Genomic DNA, 10,555 nt, shown 5'->3' on the forward strand with positions numbered 1-10,555 from the left:
ATACCGTATATGGTAAGAGTGACAAGGATATACCGTATATGGTAAATGCGACAAGGATATACCGTATATGGTAAGAGCGACAAGTATATACCGTATATGGTAAGAGCGACAAGGATATACCGTATATGGTAAATGCGACAAGGATATACCGTATATGGTAAGAGCGACAAGTATATACCGTATATGGTAAGAGCGACAAGGATATACCGTATATGGTAAATGCGACAAGGATATACCGTATATGGTAAGAGCGACAAGTATATACCGTATATGGTAAGAGCAACAAGGATATACCGTATATGGTAAATGCGACAAGGATATACCGTATATGGTGAATGCGACAAGGATATACTGTATATGGTAAGAGTGACAAGGATATACTGTATATGGTAAGAGCGATGGGTGTGATAAAAAAGGCTAGTTTTGTGGTTTCGCACGCTTGCTAGCAAACCTATGAGTTGAATGTTGCAAGTTCAAATCCAGTATGATGGCGGTTTTTTGTTGCTAATATTTTATCGCTATAATAGAATAAACGAAAGACAAACTTTGAGATTTATATATAGAGAGATAAGATATATAGATTGGTTACAGCGCACAACTACGAGCCAATAGCAGTAATGATGCATAATATACATATGCCGTAAATCTTTGTGTATAACCCACCATCATATATAGGGAGTGCCATTATGCAGGTACATTTTGCATGCAGGTACATGCAGTAAATATTTTATAGCGTCTTATTGTTAAACAAATTATTTTTTTTAGCGTTTGCGCATTCTAAAAGGTACGTTAACCTTAAATGTAGTGAGACGTTTACAGATATAATTATTAGACTGCGTGTACAAGCCACACCAACCACTTCTAAACAAAATTTGAGATTGAACAAAATTGACAGGTGCGGTTTAATAATCACTTCATGAGCATTACTTGTGGCTTAGAAGATCTCTACCTCCCCTGACTAATACCATTTTGGTTTCTCTTGTTTTCATAGCACCTCTGACTGCGATACTTTCATTACAGATAAAAAACTTGTGATATTAATGCAAGGTATTTACGACTGAGAGATGAGTCTTTTAATGTAGTAAAATTAAGGTTCGTGTAATATTGCCTGAGAGCGGTAAATCATCATACTTGAACTGTACAAATTGAGAATAACAAAATAGCTGTACAGCAGACGTTCCTATAATCTAGTGTCTAATGTATATTTAAAACACTTATTTTTATTCATCTTGAGCTTTTAAAGCAGTTTTAGTACAGGAAAAATAATGAAGATGCTGGAACTTCTTGACATACGTACTTTGATTCTCCTGTCACAAATTTAAACATCAATAGCTTGGAAGAATTGCGCCAATAAAATAATAATATACAATTATAATAGTTTCAAAAATTGACTGTATAAATTTGGGGTCTGCTTTGTATGTTATATATATATTCAATATATTCAGCGACTGAATAGTGAAAATTTACTCTAGGATGCCATGACTAGTTTCACCACTAGTCTATCCAACAAACTATCATTAATATTACCGTAATCACAAAAGTATAATGTTTACTCAAGTATCATACTCCCCTCACTTTTATAGGCAAAACTGGTTTTTTCTGCATACCCAAGTATAAGTATACCCAACTTTTCAGATTTCAGATACCGGGCGAGTTATGCTACTATCTGCCAATGGACCGTGGATGCCTGGGGTAAGGTATTAGCCACTAGTATTGCTCGAACTTTCACTTAATGGGCCTATGACAGTACTTTACTGACTCTGATACTGACTAGGAGCCAGGCCTATTTCATGTGAAAATCAGTTCGCTCAGATTAAACATGAAGTTAGAAGAAACTCTGGGTGAAACAAAATGGAAAAGAAATAGACTTTACGGTTTGCATGCATATGGGTGCTTTAACTGCATGCATATGGGTGCTTTAACTGCATGCATATGGGTGCTTTAGCTGCATGCATATGGGTGCTTTAACTGCATGCATATGGGTGCTTTAACTGCATGCATATGGGTGCTTTAACTGCATGCATATGGGTGCTTTAGCTGCATGCATATGGGTGCTTTAACTGCATGCATATGGGTGCTTCAACTGCATGCATATGGGTGCTTTAACTGCATGCATATGGGTGCTTTAACTGCATGCATATGAGTGCATTAACTACATGCATATGGGTGCTTTAACTGCATGCATATGGGTGCTTTAACTGTGTGCATATGGGTGCCTTAACTGCAAAATAATTTCGTATTCTCATGTTAAAAGAAAGATCCTGAAATGTTGCCAAAAAAGGTTTAGGCAGCCTATGTTGCATTTTCGTGCTCCCACTGAACAACGGTTTTGTATTTGTTGTTAGCTTACAACTGAACACTGTTGAAAGTTATTGTCAATGAGTTGAATAAACTTTGACTTCTCCAAAACATCTTTTGTTTACTTATTGTGCCTTACAATCCGATCGCATAATATGTGGTCAATGACAAAAATCAACATATTAATTGATGCTGTGCCTTATAATTCGGAACATATTAGGCCCGAAAAATACAGTATGTAAGTGTAAGCAAATTTTGCAACTTCCCTCCATGTATTAAACTGATAATAAAATAGCACAGATGGATCAATAAAATATATGAAATTATTTTAGTTCTCCTTACGCGAGAGTTGATTTTGCAAATTGGGATTTCTCCCATACTCAAGTAAAATGCTCTTCCACATTTTGATGTTGAAATTTGGGATGAAAAAGGGAGCATTATACTCCAGCTATAACAGTGATTAGAATAAAAGAGGTCATAACGTCAGTTGCCGCAGCTAATTATCTTGATTCTTGTTTTGCTCAAAAACTTTCATAGTCTGCAGCTAGCAAATCATGTCACTGATGTAATTTTCCTATCCTAGTAACTATCCAGCCTAATGAGCTTTCTAATATCAATGATATACAGCCCCTGTATATCATTGCTATATATCATTGCTAATATCCACCAATATTTTGTAGCCTAGCTTTGCAAAGACATGCAAAGGATAAATTCCAACTGTTGCAGATGAAACATGTAGCAATGTGTCTTATCAGTGATATAAACCCCAACCATGATATAAACCAGGGGTGGTTTATATCATTGGTCTAGTAATGCATGACCACTCAGCCAAAATCGATAACTAATCAGTGAAAATATATTGCAAATTTCATAAGTTTCTGTAATGCATTCATGTAAAACATTTTTGTAATGGCTTTTAGATCTAATGATGTACAACACGCTAATTTATTAAAATGACAGATGTTTCTAATATCCTTAATTAACAGAAGAGCGAGGACACGGGTTTGCCAATGCAACTACATGTACAATGTAAGCTAGATGTAAACACAGTAAGCATCCAGTCATCAATGGATTAATTGGACTCGGCAATGGGATCTAGAATAGTACGAATAAATCACCTCATAGTTCATTTTGAAAATAAAAATGATTTGCTAGCAGGCAAAAAATTCAAAAATACTTTTGCACTCAGTTGTTAAAATATGGTTACTGATAAAAACAATGTAAAATTGCACATTGTCATTGATGCAAACAATCCATGTTAACTTCTGAGTGTAGCAGCAAAAGTAGCCAGTTTTAATGACAGTTAAACCTAATATGAAACGACAAATGCGATGATACGTTGAAAAATAAAAACAAGTAAAAACTAGTGTTAGGATTATTGTCAGTTCGGGTCAGCAAAATAGTCGCGTTTCAATCAAGATTTTAAATTATGCAACTTGATTTAAATTAGACTCGCTAGAAGCTAAATAGAAACGGCTGAGCTTTTCCAAAACCGTTCCAGAACTGGTACTATTAGCAATATATGTTATTGAAACGGTCGTCAATCTTATAAGAAACTTGCAAGATTATAAGAAATAAGAAACTTATAAGAAACTTATAGGAAACTTGCAGAGATTACGCCTACAAAAGGATTCGGCTACAAGAGGTTTCGCCTACACTTCTTGGAGGTTACGTCTACACTTCCTGGAGGTTACGTCTACACTTCCTAGAGATTACGTCTACAGTTATGGAGATGGTGCTGAAGTAAAATTAGGACAACCCCCGAACCAGGCCAAGCATGAGCTGAGGCTTGAATATGGTAGCTTAGGCCCCGTCACTTTACTATATTACCGGCACTACCAGCGAAAAAGCTGTCGATACCGACTCGCTATCACACAGCCGAAGTAGGCTGTGGATATTACAACGCCACCCCTAACAAGAGCCGGTCAATCTGACTCTATATATTACAGCCGATAGCAGACTTTATATATAAGCACAATTCCAACAAGAACCGATAATACAGACCCTATGTATATACAATAGCCGATAACAGACTATGTATATACCAGCGCACCTCCAGAAAGAGCCGATAACACAGACTCAATATACTATAGCCAATAGCAGACTATGTATATACCAGCGCCACTATTAAGCTAAGCTGTCTAAGATACAAAAGAATATGTGTTGTACTTGAATAATTTTATTATAATGTTGTAGTATGCCACACCAAGCTAGCCAAATCTACACTGCTTTTCGAATGCACAAGCAACTGTTTATATAAGCTAGCAGATCCAAACGCAGCATATCATTGGTGGATACAGACAGTTGAAATTTCTAGGTCAAAAAGGCAGCAAGTTTTTACAAGAACAAATGCTATTTACAAGTAAATATAAGACATAATAATCTGGCAACATTTTTGTAGTGCCTTAGTGCAAAAATGTTACAACATGTTGTAGCGTGTTGTAAAATTTTTGTAATGCCTTAGTTAATATAGAAAAAGAGTTAGTAATACAACAAACAATCAACAAATTTTCTTTCTCTACTTTTAGGCACTTTTCTGCTTGGGAGTCGATGAAAGCGGTTGCCTTATAATCCATGTAGCGGGCGTAATCAAGCCTGTTCTCATCCTAGCGAGCGCTTTGGGCGCTGGTAACCGTTGGCTTACGTCACAATCTAAATTATTTGATTATATATATAAGCCCAGGTTACTCACTGTTAGGCACCATCCAACATGGCACTCAATTGCAAGCACTGCAACTTCTCTACCGACAAGCCACGCGCACTCCTCTGGCCCTTTTCAGGGCCACCACTATCTGATAACGAGTTGTTCTTTCGCTTTAGTGGCGGAGTCTTTTTCGTAATTTTCATGCCAATTTACTACACTGCATACCATTCATTGTTGAAGAAAGAATGTAAGAAAAATGGTAAAAAATAATGCAATGATAGTGTTTTCACTTAACATTAATTGAAATATACACTACCGATTAAAGTCATCTATCAATCAGAACGAAAATCGTGGAAGGGTAAAATAAAAACAATTTATTATCTCCTTTCCTTTCTTGGCTATCTTAACAATTACTACCACCGCTACTATTACTACTGGTGGCTCTTCGGAGCCACAAGAACGCTAGGATGTGTGCTTAAAATCTCAAAGCTTTGGTAGATACTTTGAGTCTGATAAAATCGTCTCCACCTTAGGGTGATGGTACCATTCGTTGTACTACGAATTATTATTTATTGATAGTTTGTAATTAATTAATAGTCTGCAACTAACGGTGAATTAGTATTAATAAGTCGATATATTGGACATTGGTCTGTCTGCTTATAGTAATTTAATAGTGAAACGAGTGTAGGTAAATGAATGAGACAAAATAATATGATTATTTGCGAATAAATAACAAAAAATAAATAGTTGTTTTATAACTAAATTGTTCCATTCTTCTGGTCACTTTTAATGCTTTACGTATTGCTTTGTTTTAGCTTGCTTTGTAAAACATTGTTTTAGCAATGTCTTATGCATTGCTAATATATACATAGTAGTAGTAATATTATATCTTTGATATAATATACCATATACATAATATATATTACATATAATTATGTAGTGGTTTTATTATTTTGTGTTGCAAGCAAGGTTGATTGATCGACAGGTTGAATCATGAGTTAAACTGTTTGTTTTGGGATGGCTAATTGTGATAAGTAACATTACATTAAAAATTTCATCCTCTGAGCAGTAAAATTAGTCTAAAACTAAATTATGAAAAGCCAACACCGTGTAGCAGGTTGTACACTACCATTTTTCATGTATGTAGCTTTATGCGCAACATCTAAATTACAAGTCCTAGGTAGCGAATGGGACCAATGTCAATATTGGTACATGTATATTGATATTGGTCCTGGTCGATAAGTCAATATTACCACCCTGAATTTTACTAAAAACACTATGACAAAGTTTAACTCATCTGTCTTTCAAGGTTTCAAAATAATTAATTTCTCATAGTTGAAGAAAACTAACTCTGCCTTTTTGTCTATACAAAAATATCAGTGCAGCCTTATGAGTTCACTTTAGTAAAGTAATATCCTTTGTAAGGTAAGGGTCCCAAACTATGCAGCCATACTCAGGACCAGGTCTAACTCGTGAAGTTTCAGCTTTCTTGTCTTTTGATCTGCATCTTTCAGAACCAATGTAAGCATGCCGATTGATTGCTCTTCCTCGGATTCAATTTTAAAAATATGTTGATTAAATTTCAGACCATTCCGCAACTCTATCACAAAATCAGGATTAGAAGTCACACTTTGAAGATGGTGATCACATAAGATGAGAAAATTATTTGTATCCATCGGCAAAGACGACTTGCCAATAGAGAGATGGTAATACTTTTGTTGATTAAATTTTATGTGCCAAATTTTTGCTCAAGATTCAAGAAAGCATAAATCTTGTTGCAGCATGGGAGCTCTGTCTTGTGTAGCTGTTGAGGCTCTTTGTTATCAGCTAAGTTGTCAGTTCATCTTTGGCCACTTTCTTAGCACTCTCATGGAGTCCCTTAATACCTCATCTCTTAGCCTACAAAGCATCAATTTATGCAATATGTAGCAGGCACAAAAATAGCTCTAGATTCTCAACAAGCTGTTTGGGAGTTGTCTGTTAGAGTTTTGCTGTTGTTGAACACACGACTCCTCTCTTAAAGCTAGTCAAAACAGGCTAAACTAGCTCATACAATGATTAGCAGGGCTTTTGGCTCACAAAATATGAAGCAAAAGTTTAATCATTATATTACTGTTTGAACATTTTAGAATATTATACCTGTAACCTAGCTTAGGTAGATTTGTTCTGTATCTTGCAAAAAATATGTGCATTTAACCATTAATTCTATGTTATGTACATTAGGACAATTTATTTCCAGCATCACAACTAATTGATAACCTAAATCAGTGAATTCCTAGTTTCTAGATACTTGCAGTTATTTTGTCAAGTCTGGTGCTAGTGAAAAGTCCTACATAATTCTACTGCGAAAATTTCATCTAAAATTTGCCGATTAAACTGCTATGTTACTGTTTTTATACCTCTCAGAGATATCTTGATGGCTGCTATGTGCTCTATCTTGCTCCATCTGAGATGGTACGTTGTCAATGAGAGGTGCAGCTGTGACGATCCTTCCAGTGACAGGTGACTCTGCCAGAGGTATGGGTATACAATCTTTCTTTCTGTAGTATGAAATAATATTATTAATGCGGGTGATTGGCATACGAATCAAAAAGTAATGCGTTATCATTACAGTGCCATAAATATTTGTTATAAATTCAAAAAATTATAACAAATATTTATATTTGGTATAAATTCAAAAGTTTATAGCAAATATAAATATATTTATGTATTTATATTTATTATGAATATAGGCCCTATAAATAGTATTTTATGTTTATTTTATATAATATTTTAATTTTAAAAAGTATAAAGATATTTGATTTTATATTGGTAAATATTAACTATAAATAAAATTTATTTGTATCTAAAGTCAAAAATTTATAAACTCAAACATTTTTAATGATCTAAACCATGGTATTCTCAACAACATAAAATCGCTACTCTAAACAGGCATCACCCATGACAGTGCTGGTGTATGAGTGCTTGGTAATTTTATTCCTTTATCATCAGTCTAGAGCTACTAATATTATTAGAGCATTGCACAGCTTGCAGAAAAATAGTGACAACTGTGGGCCAGCCCCTCTCTATTATGTGAAATCAACAGAAGTCATCTGCTCTTGTTTACTCATCAATCTTCATTGCATGTCATTTTCATCTAAACTGCGTCATCCACACATCCTTGGATAGGGGTTGTAAATAATAAACTTCATCGCGCGATTTTTTAAAATACGGTATACCGCTGGCTCCATTGAATGTCAAGTTTTTACTTCCAATTCGTAAAATATCGTCAAGCCATTTCCGTAGATGAAATGTCAATAGCAAATTTTGAAAAAATATAACAGGTTTTCATTTGAATGTTTCATTTTATTAATGCAATTACAGAATAATTGAATCACATACAATCACACTGTATTAATGCAAGTTAGAAAAATCTAATCATTAGTGTTCCAAATTCCTTATCAAGTTGTATCTAACTTACTTGGTATATACTTTGATTATGATTATGCCTATGATTTCATGATTATCGTGATTCAGTATTATCACTCACTATCAAACAAGCAGTAAATCCCATTGACAATTTTTGTTGTTTTTGCAGTGTTTTCACCTTAAACATATTACACAACCAATCTGTAGGCAACCGGTCACAGATAAACAACCCGTACTCTAGTACTTAGTACTTTACGGTTAAGGTTCTTTTGAGTGAATTTTACCAAATTTGTATTTACAAAGAAACCAATTTTACAAATTGTTTTTGTATCTCATATAAAGTTAACTCATTAATTTATGGTGAGCCAAAACACTTACGATACTTGTTTATAATTGCTGCCATTTCTCTCCTCATCACTCTGTGCAAATTTTTTTATCCGCTCAGTGTTGGGTTTCTGATGTATCGAGCTAGAGAAAGTAAATTGCATGATCATACTTTCTAATATTCTCAAAAAACATATTGCTTTTTCATGACCTTCTACTCTACTTGTAGAACATTGAAAGTCGATTGAGAAAGAATGATGACAGTCAGAAGATAGGGTGATATGACGATACATACGTTATTGAACAAATACTAGTACAAGTACAGATGCTACCAATTCAAGATGTATCACTGACATGATGGTGCTTATATGTGATGAATGAGAAAATGGAGCAAATAAATCTGTAACTGGATGTTTGTATTTTCTTGCAGAATAAATCCTAAACTTATAATATATCTATTGATTCAATTGATGAAATAGGAAAACTTCATCAAGTAAAAATACTACAAGGATGTGTACTTAGCATATGAGCTGTTGTGTGTACAAAAGTAGCCCAATTCCTCCAAATTATACAAAAGTGAGTGATGCTGTATGTCTAAATGATATTCAACTCGAAATAGTCTTTTAATCTATACTTGTTATATAGCAAAGCTAAAGAGAAGGAGCAGTTATAGTAGCTATGCAAGGAGATTGAGAAATGGGTTTTTACTTCATTTCAAAGATATTTATTACAGCATTACAAAGTGGTTGAAGCTATAGCCACTTTAGCATAATTTTATCAAACGTGCTTAATTGTTTTGTGGTCTTTTTGTTAATTTCGAGTTGGCTCGTTTATATGTCATAATTTTTTCTTGCTAAAACAGTATTGTTTAGTAAATAACTTTTTTTGTATCAAAGTGAAATATCAGGTTATATGCAGAAAAATCAGATTTTTATGAGAGCCTTCTTTTGCTCATTTATGATGGATGACACTATTGTAAATCATATAACTTGTATTTGTAATTTACTCTGTATATATGCATATGTACTCAAGGGTGATCTGATCTGATTAACCAGCTGTGAGAGAGGCTCCATGTAAAAGTGGAACATAATGGTATGCAATAGGAGATAAAAAACAACTCCAAAGTTATGCCATGATATTTTGACCAACAACCATTGACAGACATGCCAACCCAAGAGTGGGGCAATGCGTGAGATTTGGTTTTGGGGCAATTGATATATGAATGATAGTATATGTAAAATTGTGAAAATTGGGGCAAAAATCTTACGCATTTTTCACGGATTTTCAGTTTTTCTTTGGGGTGATTGCGTGAGTCTCACGCCCAATGTGTGAGAGTTGGCAGGTATGACCATTGATCACTTTTTGTGATGGGCTGCTGATAACGTATAGTAGAAATACTCAGTGATTGACATGTATCTGTATGTATAAGAGTAACAACTTCAAAAATACATACGCTTGTTTTTCGCTGAATGATTCAATAAAAATGTGCTTTTAACTTCAATAACACGTTTTGTTGCAAATAAACGGCTGTTAAATCGCCATGGTTCCCAATAATCAACTCGAATTAAATTTATATATTTGCAAGGATTTGATATATGGATGATTATAGGATTTGATATAAAAATGATTTACATATTAAAATACATCAACACACGTTCATATCATGCATTCATCGTGCCATTCGTTATTTTCTGCATCATAATTCACAGAATTAAAGTAGGGGCAATATTCTAGATCGTAGGCATAGTCTATCAGCTTGTAGATGTAATCTCCTGTAGTCAAAATCACTTGTAGACGTATTCTCCTGTTGGCAAAATCACTTGTAGACGTAATCTCCTGTCGGCAAAATCACTTGTAGGCGTAATCTCTGGCACCCAAACA

This window comes from Watersipora subatra, chromosome 9 (genome assembly GCF_963576615.1).
Source record: "Watersipora subatra chromosome 9, tzWatSuba1.1, whole genome shotgun sequence".
In the NCBI taxonomy this organism is placed as follows: domain Eukaryota; kingdom Metazoa; phylum Bryozoa; class Gymnolaemata; order Cheilostomatida; family Watersiporidae; genus Watersipora; species Watersipora subatra.